This window comes from Canis lupus, chromosome 26 (genome assembly GCF_003254725.2).
Source record: "Canis lupus dingo isolate Sandy chromosome 26, ASM325472v2, whole genome shotgun sequence".
In the NCBI taxonomy this organism is placed as follows: Eukaryota; Metazoa; Chordata; class Mammalia; order Carnivora; family Canidae; genus Canis; species Canis lupus.
The window spans coordinates 27,040,464-27,061,300 of record NC_064268.1 but is presented as its reverse complement, the minus strand read 5'-3'; the positions used below and the strand labels follow the sequence as shown (position 1 = coordinate 27,061,300).

Genomic DNA, 20,837 nt, shown 5'->3' with positions numbered 1-20,837 from the left:
AATTCAAGCAGCAGTGAGTTCTAGGTTGTGGAATTTCAAAGGATTTTTTCCTTCTTTGCATTTTACCATATTTCCTGTATCTTCCTAAATGAATTTTTGTTTTCTTTGTTTTCTTTTTTTTTTTTTTGAATTTTTGTTTTAAGAGAGGTTTGTAAACAGGCGTCAGGGCATGGATGAGGCCCTGTCTCTCATGCTATCCGAGACTTGCCTCTTCTCTCCCCGGGCTGTGTGTGGAGCGGGGGCCCAGTGGCTGCTCTCGGGGCCCCTGCTGAAGACCCAGCAGCCCCTCAAGGTGTAGGAAAGAGTCCAACATCCCCAGCAGCCACCCAGGGCTCCTGGGGCCTTCACTCCTGCACGAGTGCCAAGGTTCTCCCTCCTGAAGGCAATGCCAGCCATGCCAGGGGTGCCCCATGTTGTCATTACTGTTTCCTTCAACTTGTGTTTGAGAATCTGAGGGACACCCAGGCCCCAAGCGACCAGTTCTCCCTCGGCTGGTCACTGCCACCTAGACAAGCAGCAACCAGGCACCAATTCTCCATGCCCTGAGGCACCCTTCAGTGACCCCACTCTTGGGATGTGGTCTAGCCGAGAGGTGACATGGCCTGGGGTTGTGCAGGCCAGTCCCCTGCCTCCATTCAGAGCTGCACCCAAACAGACAAAGACGTTGGCTGTTTCCTCGCATGACCTCCCTGTAGCCAGATCCTTCTCAAACCCAAATCCCTCCTCTTACAGCTTGGGCCGGGGGAGCCTGCCAGGCTCAGCAAAGGGCTGTTCTTGGGGGCGGGGGGTAGCTCAGCCACCACTCATCAGTGGCCCCTCACCTGCTCCTGTACCAGAACTTTGCCTCTTCTTCACAGGCCAGCTCATGCGTGGCTGCCACCCTGCCAGCAGGGTATCCTGTCCCACCTGCGGCCTGTACCTCTCCACTGCATCCTTCCTTTCTTTGGTCTTTCCTGCCAGGGCTGGGGTTTTCTTAGAAAAATGGTGATGCTCTTACCAAATACCATATACATAAAATTAATTTAAAAATGGATCAAAGACTTAAATGTAAGACCTAAAAGTATAGTATTAGGAGAAAGCACAGGTCAAGAGCTGCATGGCATTGGATTCGACAATGATTTCTTGGATATGACACTAAAGGCTACAGGCAACAAAATAAAAAAAGAGACAAACCAGACTGCATAAAAATTAGAAAATTTTGTGCATAAAAAGGCACTATCAACAGCTAAAATGGCAACCTACAGGATGGAAGCAAATATTTACAAATCATATGTTGGATAAGGGGTTAATACCTAGAATATACAGAGAAGTAAACCTCAGCAGCTCAAGGAGCAATCTGCCTAGAAATTGGGTAAAGGACTTGAACACACATTTCTTGAAGAAGAAATCTTGAAGAAGAATAAATGAATGGCCAGTAAGTGCATGAAAAGATGCTTGACATCACTGACAGGACAATGTGGATCAAAACCACAGTAAGATGCCACCTCATGCCTAGAAGGATGAGTACTGTATTTAAAACAACAACAAGAGAAGAATGAGCAGAAATTGGCTCCCTTGTGCACTTTTGGTAGAAATATAAAATAGTACAGCTGCTATGGAAAACAGTAGGGTGGTTCTTCCCTCAAAAAAATTAAAAATAGAATTACCAGCAATTCCACTTCGGGTATATACCCAAAAGAATGGAAATCAGGGTCTGGGGAGAGATTTTTGTACACCTGTGTTCATAACAGCACTATCTGCAATAGCTAAGAGGTGAAAGCAACTCCAGGGTCCACTGGCAGATGAACAGACAGGTAAAATGCCACACACACACACACACACACACACACACACACACACACAGGAATATTATTCAGCCTTAAAAAGGAAGGACACCTGCTACAACACGGATGAACCTTGAGGATTTTATGCTCAGTGAAAGAAGCCGGTCACAAAAGGACAAGTACTGTGTGATTCCCCATATATGGTCCTTAGAGTCGTTAAATTCAGAGGCACAGCGCCATTAATATATTTAATACCACTAAACTGTAAACTTAAGAATGGTTAAAATAGTAATAAGTTTTATAATATGTCAATTTTAACACCACAAAAAGGTCTTGTGGGTGAGTTACCCCCAAAATAAAAACAGGAGGCCACATGGTACAAGAGAAAGAAGCAGGCCCCCTGCCTCCTGGCTTCACCCACCAGTGGAGGGCCACTTGGGGCGCACATCATCCATTCTGTGGGCTGGAACCCTGACCTAATGGCCCCCTGCTGGGACCAAGATTCCCCACCCAGCCTTCAAGTCCAAAGCCGCCCTAAGAAGGCATGATTTGTGTTTTGGCAAGTGCGTGCTCCACAACCCCAAGGCCAAGGGCTGGGCTTCTGAGAATCAGGAGTAGTCTGGGGGCAGTGGGCGGGCAGCCTGGGGCTGGCCGGGTGGTCCCTGACCAGTGCAGCCACAAGGCAACGTGGGAGTAAGGGGGAAGGAAACAGCCAGGAGGCAATTGTGTGCACCAGGCCAAGCCTGGGAGCTTTTGCCACCTACATGGGGCAGCCACCAACAGACACATCCAAGGTGGGTCCCTCTCTTAGAAGCACCCTCTTCTTTCAGATCCAAAGAGGCAAGGCCCACTCAGAATTCCCCCTGTGGTTCTGCAGGGCTCAGCCACATCCCAGGGTATATTGGTGCTCAATGTTGGGGACTGGGCTGCGCACGGACACAGGGAGGGGGGCCTGTGAACAAGAGTATTTGCTGAGGTCCAAATGGGACCTCAGCACTGTCCCATCCTGAGGCTTGGCTTCTTTGCCTTTATGTGCGATTCCTGCCAGTCCTCTCTCTCTCAGTCTAATCTGGGCTTTACTGGGCCTCCTTGCCATTGGCCTGGAGATGAAGAGCCAAGGGCTGGATGACTACACGGTTACCTGGTTCAGTAACTGCTCACAGGTCCCTGGGGCCTGACACCCACAAATCCCATCCCTTACCACCACCACCACCACAGCACTGCTGGGCTGGTTGGAAATTACTGAGGAGTGGGTGAGGGAAAGAGTGTACCAGTGAGAGGAAGGGTGTGTGCAAAGGCCCTGTGGGCGAAGGGAGAGATGAACCATGGCGTACCTGGGGAGCTGAAGGACAGTCAGAATGGTTGGACAGAGAGAGAGGAAGGTGTCACAGGTGAGAGGAGGAGGCAGGGACAGTCAGGGGCACCTACTGTGTGGGTGCAGAGCTGTGGCCATGTGGTTGTGTGTGTGCGCATGTCTGGGGTTACACACACGCACATGTATATGTTTGCAGGACTGTGTATGTGTGTATGCACCCATCTAGGTATGTGCCTGTGTGTAGGTCCACGCATGTGCGTGGGAATATGTAAGTGCACGCCCATGACTGTGGGTGGCTACCTGTGGTGTGCCTGAAGCAGAGGAGGTACGAGCTACACTGTGGAATGGGGCTGAGGTGCGTGAGAGGGACCAAGGGGAGGAGTCAGGGCCTACTAACCACTCACCAGGGGCTTGGGGGGTGGGGGACACACGACTGCTGAATGAATCAAAGACGGGCGCCTGAGTTTACGCAGGTGGAGGGAGGTGAGAATCAGATCAAAGGCAGCAAAGACTCTGTGATGGGGAAGGTGCCAAGCTGCACAGGAGCAGGGTCAGGGGTGCTGCTTAACCTAAGGCTGCAGGTCTATGGAGGTGGGCAGGCCCTGACAGGTGCTAGGTGACCACGAGCAGATGGTGACGGGAGTGGAACAGCTGGTTCAAAGGCTCTGGGCTGAGAATGTGCTTGGCCAGTCTGAGGGTCAGGAAGGAAGGTGGGGAGCTGGCATCTAATGTGAGGGGGTCACTGTAAGAACTCTGGCTTTCTCTCTGAGCGAGCTAGAAGCCAGCCAAGGTTTGAGCAAGGAGTGCCCTGTGTGTGACTAGAACAGGGTGCAGCTATCCAGGTGACACACGGGCTGTATGATGGGCAGTGCCTGGTGGCAGAGCGGTGGTAGGGTTCGGGCACCCCAGGGTCTGGCCAGTAGGCTGGGAGTGGGGCCATCCTTGGAGAGGGGATGCTGGGAGGAAGTGGCAGGTGTGCCATGGTGGGCTCTGCAGGCATGTGGCCCACCGTGGCCATGACTCTTGATGAGCTCCATCACATCCCCTCACGGTCTCCCTGACTCACCTACCCACTTGCCTGTGTACGTAAAGGCTGCCAGGATGCGATCCCCAAACCCAGAGCCTACTCAGGGACCCCTTGACGGCAGCGTGCAGGCCAGATACTTGAGCACACACACCACATATGCTCTTTAAGACCTGCCCTGCCCTGCACCCCAGGCCCCTGACCTTGGTCCCTGCTCACTTCCTGACAAGCCCAGCCCGTCCTCACGTCTCACTGCCCCCTCCCCCCAGACATGACCCTCTCAAGTCTCCATTCACATCACAGATGCCAGGTGACAGTCCTGAGCCAGGGCCATGGTGGAGTACAGTGCTGCTACCACCTCTCTGGGGCCTTTCCATACTCTGCTGCCCTGTACCCCGGATGCCCACCACACAGGCCATGGCTCTCCCCAGGCATGCCCCACGTGACCTGGCACAGAGCCCCGGCACTGTAACACGTCCGCTGTGGTCCTCACTAACGGCTGACTTAGGGGCTGGGCAGAGCAGGTCAGAGCAGGGCTGTGCGACACCAGCCCCTTCTGTACACTCCCCCTCCCCCCCCCCCCCCGCAGAGGAAGGGAGCCCAGAGCCAAGGTCACCAAAGTGTTGCTGCCCAAGCCGGGCTAAGCCAGAGGGTCTCCAAGGAGAGAAGACGGCTTATCAGCTTACAGGGCTGGAGAAGGCCTGGCCTCGGCGGGCGGGGCTCGCTCGTCACCGGGCACCCACTTCCTTGGAGGGAGGTGGAAACAAGAAGCCAAGCCCCTCACTCTGTGGACTCCCTCCCCACCCAAGGAAAGCCCACTCCACGCAGTGTCCTGGACCATCAGAAAGGGAGGAGCCAGGGAGGGGAGTCTGACCCCACTGAAGAGGCAGGCCCATGCCTAGACTGAATGGCTAGAGAGGCAAGGTTGTCTGGCGCCCAAGCAGAGGCCACTCAGAGGCCTGTGTGTGTGTGTGTGAGACCACAGGTAGAACCCCAGAGGCAGAGGGCAACTCAGGTTTCAGGGCCAGCAGGCAGGGCGAGACCACACACCTAGGGCACACTGGTGGGCCTGAGTCTTCTTGCACACGTGACACATGCACCCAGCCTGATGCTCCCTGGGGAGTGCTCAGCCCCTAGCGTGAGGATCATCAGCCTGAGGTCCTGGGCCTTTCCACCCCCCAAGAGCTGCCGGCCCGTTGCCCCCCCATGCAGGCCAAGCATCAGCCTGCTGGGGCAGAGCTATGACTCAGCACTGCTGTCCCCTGGCCCCACACCCCGCCCCAGCTTGCTCAGACACCTTCTGCTCTGGCAGCAGTGGCTCTCCCACCTGCCAGCTCCACCCTGGCACCCAGCAGCTGCTCCTGTGGCGACCTGGATTGGGAGGAGGCTGGAGGCTCAGGCTAGGTGTCTGTGACCTCAGGCCCTTCCTCACATAAGGGCTTCTGGGCCAAGCAGGGAAGGCCCTACCCCACGTCCCAGCAGGCCCACATCGCGGGTCTGCAGGTGCCGGCAGAAGGAGAGGCACATGGGGGTACCCTGCCATGCTGGGCTCTGCACGCCTCTGCTGCTGGCCTTGGGCTGGCCTCAGCTCGCAGGTCCAAAGGGGTTCCCACGGCCTCCTGGGGCCAAAGCCGCCCATGTCATTTCTGTCTTCCTCTAGAGGGTGGGCCCCCTCTCTGCCCTCCGGAACTGCAGCCCTGTGTCAGCTCCCACCGTGGCTCTATTTTAGAAACATCAGGTCCGGAAAAGCCTCTGCCTGCACGGTCACTGATTATCGGTCTTCCTCCCCTCTTCGTAAGATGTTTCCCACTGCCCTTTCATGCCTGGCATCCTGGAATCTGGTGTTCTACATTTTTGGCCGTTCGTGCACCCTCTTTCCTGCCTGAACATCGTGCCCTGGGGTTCCTTATCTGCGCCCCCCTTTTAGGTCTTCTTAGAGCCCACACTGGACCTGCAAGGGTCTTCCTGGTGGCCCCTTGGTGGTCTTGGATAAGTTGATGTCCTTCCCCTGCCCGGTTCTTCTGCTGGTTCAGACTCCCTGCCTCTCCCCAGTCTGGACAAGGCGAGGCCCGACCTGGTGCGTCCACCTCTCTAGCACCCACCTGCCTCTCCGGCACCCACCCACCAGCTCCCCATAGTGATGTGTCCTTGGCCCCGTCCACACGTGTCACCCTAATGGTCCAGTCATCAGGGCCCCCACAGAATGTTCGTGGTGCCATTTCCTTGTGTCCTCGGACCACCAGGGATAGCTGGGTTGTGCCTGGGGAGGGTCTGTCCCAGGGAAGCTGGGGAGAGTGGGATCAGGGCCAGGGCTTGGTTTCCCTTTCCTTGTCTACACTGTGCTGCCTCAGGCTGCTGGGGACACAGAAGGGGAAGGTGCTGCCAGAGGCACGGTGGGGGACACGGCTGGCACCTCTGTCACAAGTGGGTCGGCCCTGTCCAGGCGCCTACCTGTCCTTATGCACACGTGTCCTATTGCGTCTGCCTCACAGCATCCCCAGGAGAGGGGCCTGGCCATACAGATGTAGGGACTGGGGTCTGAGGAGCGGGGGAACTGGGCCTGCGGGGCTCCCCCAACCCCCGTGCCCACAGTACAACTGCTTACCTGCTGTGACTTAATCAGCATTTCGCTTTACATTAGCTGGCACTTTTTATGTAAATGGATGATGTATTTTAAAAACTTCATTTTCCTACTTACACAGAAAGCTGGAGTCACCACAGGCAGAAGTCCCCTAACCCATGAGCTGGTGTGGCTGCTGCTCGCAGGGACGCTGCCTGCGGAGGGGTGAGCAGAGGGCTTGCTGTTTGTTCAACAGCTGGGATTAGCGCACCGGAGGGTGTGAGAATCACACTGGACCAGACTGAGATTTTCTCCTTGAAGGAAAGGGATTGAGAGAGAAATGAAAAAGGATTACCCTCCTCACGGGAAGGCTGGGCGCCGCTCACAGCTGTGGCCTCAGGCCACCCTGTATGATCTGGGGATGCAGATGGGGACACAGGGAGCCTGGGCCCAGAGGTTCTCTAGCTGGAACCCTTAGGGCGGAGGCAATGGGGCTGGAGTGTCAGCGCTGTATCCCTTGTCCTCACTCAGGCCAGAGGCTGTCTCTCGTCTCAGAAAAAGGCATCACCCCGACCTGTCACCCCTCTTCTGCTCAGTTCCATTTGCCTGTTCATCAGGGCACCCTCTGCTGCTTCTCCTGTTGCTAAATGACCTAGCACGAGGTGCAGTGGGCATCTGCACGAGGGCCCGAGGCCCTCTACCCTCAGATCCAAACGGACAGTCAGTCAATCAACCACTGGGCCCAAGATGAGTGAGCATCACTGTGCCCTCTGGGAATCAAGCCTGGTGTGAGGAGGCTCTGCTCTGGACTTGGGGACCTGGGTGGGGGAAGGGTAGGACAAGCTGAGTCTGCATCGAGGAGCTTGTGTTCTGATTGGGGAGACTGTGAGCACCTAAGTCTGCGAGGCCATTTCTGAGAAAAGCACGGCACAGTGGAGGTGAGGGTGCAGAGGCATGTGGCAGAAGGTCCAGGGAGGGGACACCAGATAAGACACGATTACAAGAGGCCACTATCGTACAAGGGTGGGAGAGGTGGCCAGAGCAGGAGACAGGCAGGGTGGGGACACCCGAGGGGACACTGCCCCAGGTGCCTGGCTGGGCAGTGCAAGACGCTGCTGGCCTAGGCCCAGCTCAGAGCAGGCCCACCCAAGCAACAGCCTTCCCATGGTTCCCTGGGGACTGGCTCAGTGACAGCTGCCATGGCAGGGACTACCCCCAGGGGCCGGAAGGCAGAAACTGTCCCAATCGAGACCCTATTTCTCCTGTGGAAGAGCCTTTGATGGGGGGCTGGGGGGTGGACCTGTGGGCGGTCTGCTGCCACTCCCTATGTGGGATGCTGGATGTGTGGGTTCCCCGGAAAGGCTGACAAAGCAAGGCCAGGGAGGGGGGCCCAATGCACCATGTCCCCTCACACATCAGAGTTCATGGGCCTGACCAGCATCACGTACAGCAGAATCTGGGTTGGCCCATTCCAAATGCTTGGATGGGTTTTGACACAACAACACATACTTCTGGACTTAAAAGCCGCATCTTCCCGAGGAGATAAAAGCCTCTGCTTGCCTTGGTGCCAGTAACACAGGGTGGGGGACAGGGATAGGCCACCTCCTTTTTCCTATGACCCCTGCCAGAAAAGCCTGCTCCCTGCCTCCCTGGCTGCGTCTCCCATTCCCCACGCCACAGTGCCCTGCCCCAGCCCACCCCACTGGAAACGTCTCTCTCCGAGGCCAGGCAACAGCCTCCCTCCCTGGAAGGGCCACACGAGCGCTGCAGCACCAGGGAGCCCCCTCAGAGCCCAAGGGCCTCAGTGGGGACTCACCGCCTGGCCCTGTGTGAGCCTGAGCTAAATGTCGAGTGCCACTGGCTCTGCACGGGACTGGACTTCACCCAGGGACAGTCCAGCAGGGCTGCCCAGGACTGGCCCTTCCTCGGTCTCCGGGCCACTGGCTGCCTTGCAGGCGCCTGCCCTGAGCACACACACCGTGCCCTCGAGGCCCACCCTCCCCTCCCCCTCCCTCTCCATTGCCAGCTCTGGAAAGATGTGCAGAACAGATGGATGGGTAGATGGACGAACACCAAAAATTACTGGTTCACAGCTCCCAAGCTTCCCAGCACTCCCTTCTGAGTGAGTTACCTCACCTGACCTTGTCTGGGCGCCTGCATGGAGAGACTCCTGTCCACACTGGGCCACTGGGACCCCAGCCAGGGACTCAGACCCCTCTGCTTGTGCCCACTCCCCCCCCCCGGCATCTCACCCACCGCTCCCCAAGCCATAGGCAAGATCCTCCTGAGCCCTCCTGCCCCCCCGCCCCCGCACCCCTGGCAACTCGCCCTGCCCCTTCCTGCCGCAGTCAGCTTGGGCCCCACCCCAAACCCTAACCTGACCGTTTCTCATCCTACTGAAAATGAGACAGGAGCTGGGGGAGCCTGTGGGCAGAGACAGTGCATCTCCACACCCTGACCCTCCTGGCCTGTGTACTGGCATCTTCTGGTCTCCCAGAGGCTGAGAAATCCCACACGTCCCTGCAAGTGGTTCCTGGACCCTCCCCTGGGGTGGTCCTGAGGAAGGGGCTTCCAGGTAGGCCTGTCAGGAGGGAGCTCGACAGTGTGGCCAAGCAGCCCCTTCCCTAGCCCTTCGCTTCCACCGACCCGTGCTTTACAACCTTTCCAGGTAGAGGGATCTCCTCCTCCCCGTTCTAATGTCAAAGAAGCAACAACAACAAAAAATCAACCCTATAGACTCTACCGTTATCATAGGTGTATTTTTAAGATCTGTTCATGACCAAAAGTTGTCACCAAAGTTGGGACTGCTGACTGGTCGGCATATTGAAACATGACTTAACACAGGGAGTCATAAGAAATGATAATGTGAACTTAAAACAGATACTCATGCACTCCACCAATTTTGGGGGTGGGCCATCTATTCTCAGAACATAGGCTCGCTTACTGGAGTTGCTGTCACTGTTCCTTCTCAAACCACAGTGCGCCAGGTGTGACATCCAGTTGATTCTCTCCGTGCAGCGTATGGTGGCAAAGTAATGGGGACCCGAATCCTAGGTTGTCATGGCTTCTGTCCCCAGGTTTAACGGGTACCTTGCCCACACCAATCCCAACCACAGCATTTACTGTGGTTCCCAAAGCATTCACTGAATTTCCACAGAAGTCCTCCTTACATTCCTATTTCATCAGTTTATATGGTATTCAAGGACGTTGTCACAATGACAAATACGGCTGGCACACACAGGTTCGGGCCAAACACCACGGACTCCAAGGGGCGGGTGCCAAGGTGCCAGGCACAGGCTGCCTGCTGTCCTGGAGCATTTGGCCTGCCGTGGACATGGTCCTGTATGCTCTTCTTCGAGAACAGAGCACGCCCATTCACCCAGTGAGTGTTGGTGAGTGCTGGTGACGGGGGTAAGAGGGTTTCTCAGCACCAAGGTTTCTATAAGGTTTGTAAACGACTCTGCGTTTCATTTATCACAACGGTTTCTGTGACGAAACGGTAGCACGTGCACACGGGAGACACTTCCGAGCTAGGGAAACGTGGCTCTGGGTTCTCTGCAGCCACTCCACAGCCACCGGGGCCCAGGCCACTGGGTTAGCTTATCCACGTCCCCCCAGCCCGCCTGACTGACCTGGCACCAAGAGACCCTCAGCAGGTCTCCCCTTAAAAGCAGTCCCCCTTCCTTGGCCTCTTCCTCGTCCCCTGCTTATTTCAGAGCCAGGGTCAGCAGACGGACGGGAGAAGGACCAAGGCTGGGGGCGCAGTGTCCCCAGCTGCACAGAGGTCCCAACAGATGGCTCTACCCCAGCAAGGCAGCCTCCTGGCCTCAGGGTACTGCTGGAGAGGGCCAGGGACGCCCTGCCCTGCAGCCCCTGTCCTGTGGCTCTGGAGGCCCGTGGCCCCGCGGCCGGCCTTCTGGCCCACCGCCGCTAAGGCTGACCAGACGGGATGCGATAGCGGGGCCTGAGGAACACTGACTCAGGAGGAAATCAGGCCAGAGATTCTCTGAGCCAGGAGTAAATAGATAAATAAAAATGGAAAGGTTCCACATACGAGGGGGAAGGAGGCCCAGATGCGCAGGGAAGACATGTGGCCTTTACTAAACGCAGCCCCGCCGCCAAGCGGAAGGGGTTGTTGCCTGGGGTGGAGCCGGGCTCCCCGAGTTTCCATAGCGAAGGTAACTGCTGCTGACTTTCGTCAGGCCCAGAGGAACCTGGGTGGAGACTCTGATTTAACCTCGTTGGGTCCCTTGCCCTGCAATTTCCTGCCTCTGAGCGTGGAGTCCTAAGATCCCTCCCCCCACGCTGGCTACGCCCCAGGCCAGACCCTCTTAGCTGAGGGCTCTGAGGCCAGGCAAGTGCACGACTCCTTCCCTGAGCCCCTCCTGCCTCCCTGCAGCTCCCTTTCTAGTCTTTCCCACCTGGAAGGTGAGCACCACTCACATCTGTTCCCTTTCTCGGCCGGCCCCTCCCCACAGCCTGCTTCCCAGCCTCCTGAACCCCCTTGGGCCTCCAGGTTGCAAACCTGGGGCCCCTGGCCTCCTGTCTATGCGGGGCCATTCCCGGGAGGCCCCAAGCCCGCCGCAGCCTCCAGCCCTGTTGATGGGGATCTAGAGAAGCGGAGCCTGAGATGGGGATTCACAGCTGCTCCAGGGACCATTCAGGAGGGAGGGCGGCAGGACCGGACCAGTGGGGGAACCGGGCAGAGGTGTGCTTTCAGCTGCCTTGTGGCTGTGGCCCGATCCCGGGGCGCTCGTCTGCATGAAATCAAGGCCGTCCCACCTCGAGGGACAGGACAGGGCCTCCCAGGGCCGGAGGCAGTTCTCCAGCAAGGGGTGCAGCTGCGAGCGGGCAACGCTGATGCGGTGGGGGGCAGCGTGTCGGCAGGAAAGGGGACCTGGGGGGCACCGTGCTCAACATGCCTTCCCTCTGCTGGCCCCCCTTCCTGACAGAACCCGGCGCCTCGGGTCAGGGCTAGGCCTGCCTGGCCTCACGGGAGCCCTGCGTCTGAAATCCAGCCACCTACCCGCATGCCCCAGCCTCTCACTGGGGACTGCTATGGTGACCTCTCAGGCGCCCCTGCACTCTGCTCCCCCAGCAGCCAGGGGAATCCTTGGGTGCTCTAAACCTCCCCGCGGCTGGCCACCTCGGTTCTGGGCCAGACTGTGCCCCGCCTTCCCCTGCCCCGCTGTGCGGCTGTGCTCCGTCCCCTCCCCCTCGGGCACTGGCCCACCTGCTGTTTCTCAAGGGTCCTTCACACTGTCAGCTCGGGACCTCTGCACTGGCTGGTCCCTCTGCCCGGAACACCCTGTCCACAGAGCCAATCCATCCTTTCCCCAAATGGCTCAGAGGTCCCCTCCTCGAGAGGCCACCCTGCCCATCCTATTTACGACTTCCCATATGTCACAACTGTTTTCTAACATGGTGCATGACTCCCTTATCGTGTTTATCAGCCCCCATCACACTTACAGAATGCCAGCTCCACAGGGCAGGGGCTGTCGGTCTGTGTCACTGCTGTGTCCTGCGGGCCCAGGAGTACCCGGCAGGAAGCAGTTGCTGATAAGTCCACCTCAGCCCTTTGTACTGAGTGAGGGAGGGGCCCACTCATCACAGGGAGGGGACGGGCAGGGCCTTCTGGGAAGTTTCCTAGAAAGGCCCTTGGCCTTCCGGCAGATGGACACCCCAGATGTGCGGCCGCCTCCCACCTCACCTCGGCCAGCCCTGATGCTGCTCTGCCTCTGGGCCCTCGGGCCAGGCCGTCCCTTCATCTGGTAGCCCACCAGGACGGGGCGTCCGCGGCCACCACTGAAAGCCTGTCGCCCCTACCTGCCACCCCTACCCTGACTCTACCTCTGCTCAGGGCCCCGAGGCTCCCTCACAGGCACCAGTCCTCACCCCTGGCCTCCCCGCCCCGCCCCAGCCTTGCTGTGCCAGTGACAAGACAGCCTGGGGCTGCGGCTCGCCTTCTGCCCCCCTCAGCAGCCACAGCGGCCAGACCCTCCACACCGGTCCCCATCCCTGTCTGTCCCCGGAGAGCCCCCGAACAGCCAGCAAGACAAGACTAACACAGCCAGGGACCCGGCCACAGAGGGGCAGGGCCCAGGTGAGGGGCTAGAGGAGCTGGAGCGGGGCGGGGGGGGGGAGGGGACAGCATGCCTGGGGGCTTCCCGGAGGCAGCGGGCGGCGTTGGGGCACCGGACAGCCCCGTCAGTGCTTCGGCACCCTCCTCCCTGCCATGGGGTGGGGCAGGGCTGGGGATGTGCATGCGTCCGTGCGTGGTGTTATCGTAGAGGGAATCGATGCCTGGCACTGGCCCAGTGTTTAAGGGAAATGAATAGATTTTGGCCGAGGACAAAGAGAGTTTGATTAATCAAAAATTGGATAATGGAAGCAACACTCTAATTATTTTTCTTCCCAGCATTTTATCGAGAAATATGTTTGCACAGCATATCAGAGGTAACGGAGTGGGTGAGGGGGGTGACCGAGCTGGAGGAAAGCCCAGCTTGGGGACCGGGCCACTGCACCTCACATGTGCTGATGGGGCCTGGCCAGCAGGGGTCCTGGTGGTTACTCCATGGGGCCATGGGAAGCGAGGGGGGACACATGGCATAGTCGGGAGCCACACACACCCAGCTTGGGTCACAGAAGATGGGGTGGGCAGGGGTGCTTGCGCCGTGGAGGCCAGGGGGCATGGAGTGGAGCACCGCCAGCCCAGGTCACCAGGACCCGATGGAGCCAGGGTGCAGGCTGATGGTGTCAAGTCCTCTGACCCTTAGTCACAGAGGGTCTTCAGAAGTCCCCCTAGGTAGTTTGGAGCAATTTTCCACGTTTACCCTGGTGAAGCCTGGTGAGCCGTCCTATGGCTGAGGTCTGACAGGAGCACTGGGCCCCATGAGACTGTCCCGTAGCCCCTCCCTTGTCACTCAACCCCTCTGCCTGTGCTGCCCCCATTGCTACAACAGCATTTCTGTGGTCACCCGGTGTCCTAATTCCAGGTAGCCTTCTTGGAGTGCAGCATGAGGCTCATTCAATGTTTCTTCGTTCACTTGGGGTACAGAAAGAGGCTACTGTGGGAAGAGGTGCACAGTAGCCAAGCTGCCTGTTAGACTCAGGATGCTAGATGTGAAAGCACTGAAGGGGAGGCAAGTCAGAGTCTGTGTCCAGAAGAGGCACATAAAGAGTGATGAAGGATGAGCAGAAACTTCTAGGCAAGAGTGACGGCATGGTCTTTGGGGTCGTCTAGTCCTTGGCAAACCTGTGTAAGGCGAAATCCTCCTCCCCAGTACCCACGCTGGGGACATCGTTCATCAACCACGACCACTTTCCCTCTAGCCATCAAGGAGCCTCGGGATCCTTCTCAACACTGTGTGCTTTGGGCAGCCACTCCAGAGGTGGTACAAGGAACGAGAACTATCTGTACCCTTGACCAAGGCCAATTTAAAGGTGAGAGCACTGAGGCCTGGGAGGTGAAGAGACTTTAGCAACTAGAGCCGGGACTAGAACCCAGGCCTCCTGATTTCCCATCTAGTGCTTCTTCCTCTGCACTCAGCCGCTCTGCTGAGTTAATCTTGGGGACACAGGGGTTATCTGGAAAGGCCACTTACCCATCACATGGTCAGTGCAGATACCGTGTTCCTTTCCTTGTCTTGCTCTCTTAGGACAGTTTCTTGTGGACACACCTCATGGCATGACCATGTGAAACCCTCATGTCTGACCAAGGCCTCGCCCAGGCGTCTGCCTGAGGCATCTGCTTCCCAGTGGCAGGGGCTTGTGCCTGCAATGGCAGTGTGAGAAGCTAGGTGGCCACCTGCCTTGGCTTGGGAGTGAACCACAGTCAGGCCTCACTGGCCCCCAGCCAGTGGTACCTACCTGTAGGTGGTTTGTATTTGTCTGCCAAACCTAGAGCCCAAAGACACCCCTCTGGAGACCCAAAGCCTTTTTGGGAGCAGAAGGCTGAGCTAGAGCAGCAGTCTGCCAGTGTGAGGGCTAGAGCCACCAGGAAGCCTAGCCCTCTGCATGAAAGTGGTCTACTTGCCAATATTCATTTCCCCCTCCAACAGTGATTTGTTGAGGTCCTACTGTGGCCAGGCCAGGCTCTGGGGACTGGACTGTCAGTGGCAAACAGCAGACAATGGTCTTGACCTTACAGAGCTTACATTCAGATCCAGGACAGATAGTAAACAAGCACAAAGAAATAAAACAGGTAGTAGGTTATATCATGACCAGTGCTAAGCGGAAAAATAGAGGCAATTGCCCACTTGGGAACGCTACCCCATCTCCCCATGTCTCCGACTCCTCAGCTGTGACAACTGAGGTGAAATTCAGCCCCTTCTTGGAGGGACTGGTAGTGGAAGGGTCAAGTGAGCCTCTGCCCCCAGAAGGCACTCCCCGCTGTAATCCAGCAGAGATCCTGCTGCTGTCCCAGTGAATGCCTGTGTCTGGGCTTGGGGTGGGGGACGTGCACAACTGAGCCCGCTGTCCTCTGCTCCAACACCACAACCCTGACACCCATGATTCACAGGAGTATGGGGCCTTGCTGAGCGTGTCAGGGGCTCAGGTCCCAGAACCCTGTCCGCAGTACACTTCATCCCAGGGGCCAGGGAGGGCGGCTCGGTGGGGCGGGGTCTCTCTCTGAAAGGTCTGCTCTGACCACTGCTGCACAGCCGGGAGAGGCATGGACTGGCTTGCATGAGCCCTCAGGGACGGGTGTGTTTCTGGTTAGAAGGAAGGAACGCTGGGCTTGACACTGTTTGTAAGGCCTCTCCCTGCACCGTGGTTTTTAACAGTCTCGCTTCTTAGCACTTTTTGATGGATTCTCTAGGGATGTCTCTAAAAGAGAGTTATACCTTAATTTAGAAGCAAATAATGAAAAACTCTGTGATGTAGCAGGTTCCTTTGGAAAAGAGATGAACTCAAGGAAGCCATTGTTGTGTGAAGCCACCTGCTTTGCTCACCAGGGTCCTGCCAACGGACAGCCCAGTCCTTAGCCTTTGAGTTGTGCCTCCTGCCAGAGGCCACTGGGCGTCAAAGGACAGAGGGGGAGGAAGCGACACTCGCATAAGGCCGGGGTGAGGCTTGCAGGCTGGCTCCGACTGACCCGAGTGGCCCCAAGTCCCAAACACAGTCCACCTGCCCACCTACCCAAGGCACGGAAGTGAAAGGGAGCCTGGGTGGTGGGCCCAAGGCACTGCCCTCCCTGGGCTACAACCAGGCTTCGTGGGCAAGCGCGTGCTAGCCCAACAGGGCCCCATGCCTGGATTAATGCTCTGCTGTCTTGAAAGGTTTAAGAACTTTTAACAAGGGCCTCACAAATTATGTGGTTGGACCTACTGTGTTTAGTCCCCACGTACCCCATGTGTGCCTTGATGTTTGCCTCAGAAGACCCGCCCTCTCAGGGACACCCTCTTCCTCCGCACTACCCTGTGTCCCCCAGCTCCCCACCACATTGCCATCATGACCGTGCTCCCACCTCACTTGCTCATCAATCCTCAATCTCTCCTTTCTGGAAGTTCCTTCTCAGCTCATGCTCTGAGGGGTGAGGGATCTGGGGCCTGACCCAGGTCCTCTGGTCCCACCCACCCTTGATCCCCAAGTGACCTTCACCAGTCCCTGGCTTCCACACACTGGTGCCAAGGACTCCAGATTTCTACCTCCAGCCTCACTCTCCCTTCTGACCACCACATAATGGCCACATCTACCAGCGGCCAACCCAACTCCCAATTCCCTGCCTCGCATGAGGGAGTCTGAGTCTTCCCTCTCTGCCAATGCCACTGCAGTCCCTCCAGAGTTGTGCTTGCCTCTTCTCCGTCAGCAGGACCTCTTTAAAATAAATCCCCCTCCAACCACTCCTCCTAACTCCTACTGCTCATGCTGCCCTGGCTCAGCAGCCCCTCACGGCCCTCTAGCCTTGCCCCCATGGCCGTCAGCCACACAGGCCTTTTAACAGTGGAATTAGTGGGAATCTCTCCTCTGCTCCAAACGCCCCAGGGCTTTGCATCTCACCAGGGCCTACACAGTCCTACCTGACCTGCTCCGTAAGCCACCTCTCCCTGTGGGGCTCTGGTTACCCAGCTTTTTGGTGGGGCCCCCGGCAGCTGTGCACCTGCCATCCCCTCTCCGGGCACTCTTCCCCATGGGTCACAACTTACCCATCTCTCTCTGCGGCACCGTGCCAATGGCCCCTCCACACAGAGCGGCCTCCTGGCCCTCCCCGTCCCCACTCTCTTCTTCAGTTCTCTTCATGGCGCCTACCTTACCTGGCAGCCAGCCACACAGGTGTTGTGCCAGCCTCCCTGGGTCTGCTGCAAGCACCATGAGGGCCGACCCTGCGTCTGTCCTGCTCCTTGCCATTTCCCTGTACCTGGCACAGTGCCGAGACCTTGGCAGGTTCCAGTAAGTGTCAGCCAAAGGAATGAATGAATGTGCGAATCATTTCCGTCTCCTCAGGCTCTGTACAGAGAGCTGACGTCTCCTGTGTGCTCCAGGAGCCATCAGATGGTCCCTGTGGTTAGTCCCTGTCAGCTTACTCCTGCAAAGCGTCTCCCCTGCCAGTGTGGACGTGTGTAAAGGGGCCAAATGCACGGAGAGGACCTGTACAGGGATGGTGTGGGGACGGGGCAGGGAACGCTTGGCTCTGTTTATGCGTGAAGACAAAGAAGCTCAGTCAGGATGGGGCTGGGCAGGGATGACAGGGCCAGAGGCTGACCGAGGTCTTTGGAGGCCTCAACTGGAGGCCCCTGACCTCGGGGAGTATGGGCCTTCCCGTGTCAGTCCCCTGTGTGCCTAAGCTGTGTCAGGCAAGCATGCTGGGGCTGATTCTCAGTATCTGTCCTGATGCCTCTATGCATTTCCTTTGGCCTTCTTTCCAGCCAACCACAGCCTGCAGGCCTGTGCCTGGAGGCTCAGTTACCCCAGGTTTCCTTCCTGGGGCTATGGGAGAGCAGTGTGCTAATCTATCTCTTCCAGAGTTCCTGTAAGCCCAGCCATGGTCAGCAGCCACGAGAATGCCCTAGAGCCACACAGCATTTTAGGTCTTCTGAGGGCTAGCAAGCGCCACATCTTCACGTCCAGGGAAGGAAGGCATGGCCGGCACATGCTGTCATCACGTGCGTGTGCACATGAGAAAACCACACAGCTAGGTTGAGGCTGCTCAGGCCACGCCCTGAGTGTCAGGCCAGCCTTGCCACCATTTGGTCCTGCATCCTACTGGCCTCCTATGGGGACTTTGGGCAGCCTTGCCAGGACCACCTGGTTACCCAGAAGTTTCTGGAATCACTCTAGAAGCTCCTGAGATCTGGACCAAAGAATTCCTGAGATTCCAGGAAACAGAAGAGCTGAGAAGTTGGGGGTAGAGGGAGGGATTCACTCTGTGTCCCAAATCTAGAGTCCCACAGCTGGCCCCCAGAATGAGGCCTGGTGACAAGCACGAGGGTGAAGCGGCTCCATCCTTCTTGGCATAGTCCGTGCCCCCATGAGGGCAGACAGGTCCTGCTCTTACTGGGGCAACATGGGCCTTGGCCAAAAGCCGAAAGTGGGTGTGTGTTTGGGGGCTGTGGGGGTATGCTATACAGATGAATAACAAACAGCCCCTTCAGAGGAAGAGAGAAAACATCCCTGAGAGCGAGCAAGCAAGCAGATCTAGGGCAGAAAGTGACACTGGCCTTCTGAGGGGGAGGGACCATGTCTTATCCACCTCCTGTCGCAGAAAATCCATGTCTGTTAGAGGAACACACCAGAATTTTAAACCAAATGCCTGCGTCTTGTCCTGGAGCATGAGGAATGCTGAAGGCACACCACTTCATCTGGGCCTCCCATGCGATCAGCCCCTAAACGGAGGCTCCCAAGCCTCCTTGGGACGTTCACAAACGTCCACGCCCCAGAAAGACAGAGTCACCAGCTAAATATCATTCTCCATTCTGGTGAGGAAAGGGGCCAGGCTGTTGGTTACCCAGTACCCCCGCCTTGCCCATGAGACAAGGTGCCTGGAAGAGCAGTTCTGGGCCACAAGGAGCCCCCTGGAGTCTCTCAAGCTCGTCCCCAGGCCCACCGCAGCTCCCAGGTCCCAGAGGTGCTCTCTTTCACAGAGGAAGAAACCGCGGCCTCCACGGAACAGCCACAGCTAACAAGCAATGGGGTGCTCCGTTGGCCCCGCTCCCACAGGCCCTGTGCATCCCCCACCCACCTTTCCCGCCATGCCACCTATGCTTTCCCAAGCACATCCTGCCAGGCCCAAACTGCCTGAGTGCCCTCTCTGTGCTTTGGTCCATTCTCTCCTCTCAGCACAGTGCCCACTCCAGCTGTGCTCCTGTCCTTCAAGCTCTAGTTCAAATGTCACTTGGCCCACAAGCCCACCTAACCCCAGTCCAGATCATCCCTGAGGTGCCTCCAGCGGCCCCCGGCACCCACACTCAGGGCTGGGTGATCTGAGCAGAGCCGTTCCTCCCCTAGGGGGGTGGTGAGTCAGTCCCAGGAGGGCAGGCCCAGTCCACTCCCACCTCAGCGCCAGGCTCTGGGGGAGCAAATGCTCAGTAAATATTTGTTTAATTGAATTTGGCCAAGGAGCCTCCTCCAGACAGAACCCAAGGCAGCAGGACTCAGTCCCCAGAGCAGGGAAATCACTTGGGCAGAAGGGAGCCCATCAGGGGCTGGGCTGCCTCACCCAAACAGGCAGCCCTTGCCTACCAGACGGGTCCCTCCCTGCTGAGACAGGGACTCCAGGGAACCCTGCTCCCGCACTGCCTCCCCATCCTCTCCTCTCCTGTGACAGAGAACCCCAGTTCTCGGCCTAGGCAGATTCCTGCCATCATCCCCCAGGCAGGCTCAGCACCGCCCTGCAGGCAGAGCCCCCTTGGATCTCCCGCAGGATACGGAGCCCCAGCCCCGAGGCCCTCCCGCCTCGCCCCCCACCCCCCAACACCCCCACCGCCTTTTAAGGGAAAAAAATATTGAGCCAGGAACACAGCACAATCGCAGCAGGTCGATACTCCTCTCTTGCTCTAAATGCCTCCAAGGAACCTGCTCTCTGCAAGACCGATGACGGAAAACTGCGAGCCGCCCGGCCCCGGGCCCAGGCCTCCGGGGCCCGCTCCCCGGTTTCGGCCAAGGCCACGCGTCGGCGCTGCAGCCGCCCGGGGTCGCCTCCTCCCCGCTCCCCCGGGAGGCAGACCCGGCTCAGCGCCCTCCCGCAGGTCGCCCGGCCCGGCCGCGGCTCCGCACCGCCGGCCGAGGGGAGGGCCCCCGACGCGGCCGCCCCGGCCCACCTCCCGGGCCCGCGGCCGCCCCTCCACCGCCCCTCGGCCCGGGGCGCCCCTTCCCGGCACCTGCCGGGCCCGCGGCCGCCCCTGCCCACCTCGCGGGCATCCCCGCCCGGGCATCCCTCCCGCCGCTACCCGGCGGCCCCCGCCCGGGCGCATCCCCAGCACAAAGGCCCGGGCGGGGCCCCGGTGGGGGTGGGGAGGGCGCCCCAGCCGCGCCCCCAGCCCCGAGGGCCCGCCGCGCCCCGCGGCCGCGGGTCCGCTCACTCACCTCCGGGCCGCCGCGCGGAGCCCCGGCCGAGCCGCTCGGGGCGGGGCGGGGCGGGGCGGGGCGGCGAGGCGAGGCGAGGCGAGGCGAGGCGAGGCGAGGCCAGGCGAGCGCGGGCCGCGGCGCCCTGGCTCCGCACTACGCGGGCGGCGGCACCGCGCGGGGACGTGACCGGACCGCGGGCGGCGCACACCCTCGGCCGGCTCGGCTCCCTCCGCCCGCCCTCCCGCGCCGCCCGCCGCCCGCCCGCGGGTCCGCCCGCCCCGCGCCGCGCCGCCGCCGGCAGGGGGCGGAGCCGGAGCGCAGCGCGTTGCCAGGCCAACCGCGGGCGGGGGTGCCGCGCGCCCGCCGCTGACCACGCGCTGGGCGCCGCCGCCCCGCCACGAGCGCCGGCTCTCCTCTCATTGGGCAGGGGCGGCAGACGGATGCCTGTGCGGCCCAATGGCAACGGGCGGGGGCGGGGCCGCGGCTCCGCGCGCGCCGCAGTCCGGCACGCGCTGCCCGCACCGGCGGCCCAGGGACCCGGCTGCGGCCGAAGCCCCGGCGCGGACCCTGCGGGGCCGCCTCTCGCAGACCCGAGACCGCGTCGCCCCCGCCCCGCCCCCGCCCCAGACCCCGCTCTGCGCCCCCGGTTTGAATTCGAACTCAGCTCGG

The 20,837-nt window shown here is 59.1% G+C and overlaps 2 protein-coding genes across 4 annotated transcripts in view; one reads left to right on the top strand and one right to left on the bottom strand.

Annotated features, from left to right (window-relative positions):
* GNAZ (G protein subunit alpha z) overlaps positions 1 to 20,204 on the bottom strand; it is a 51,856-nt gene extending 31,652 nt beyond the window's left edge. Inside the window, exon 1 of the mRNA XM_025474676.3 lies at positions 20,187 to 20,204. The gene's annotated coding sequence lies outside the window, so the exon portion shown is untranslated. The remainder of the gene's footprint in view (positions 1 to 20,186) is intronic.
* RSPH14 (radial spoke head 14 homolog) overlaps positions 1 to 20,837 on the top strand; it is a 78,050-nt gene that overhangs the window by 47,038 nt on the left and 10,175 nt on the right. The gene's annotated exons all lie outside the window — the stretch shown is intronic.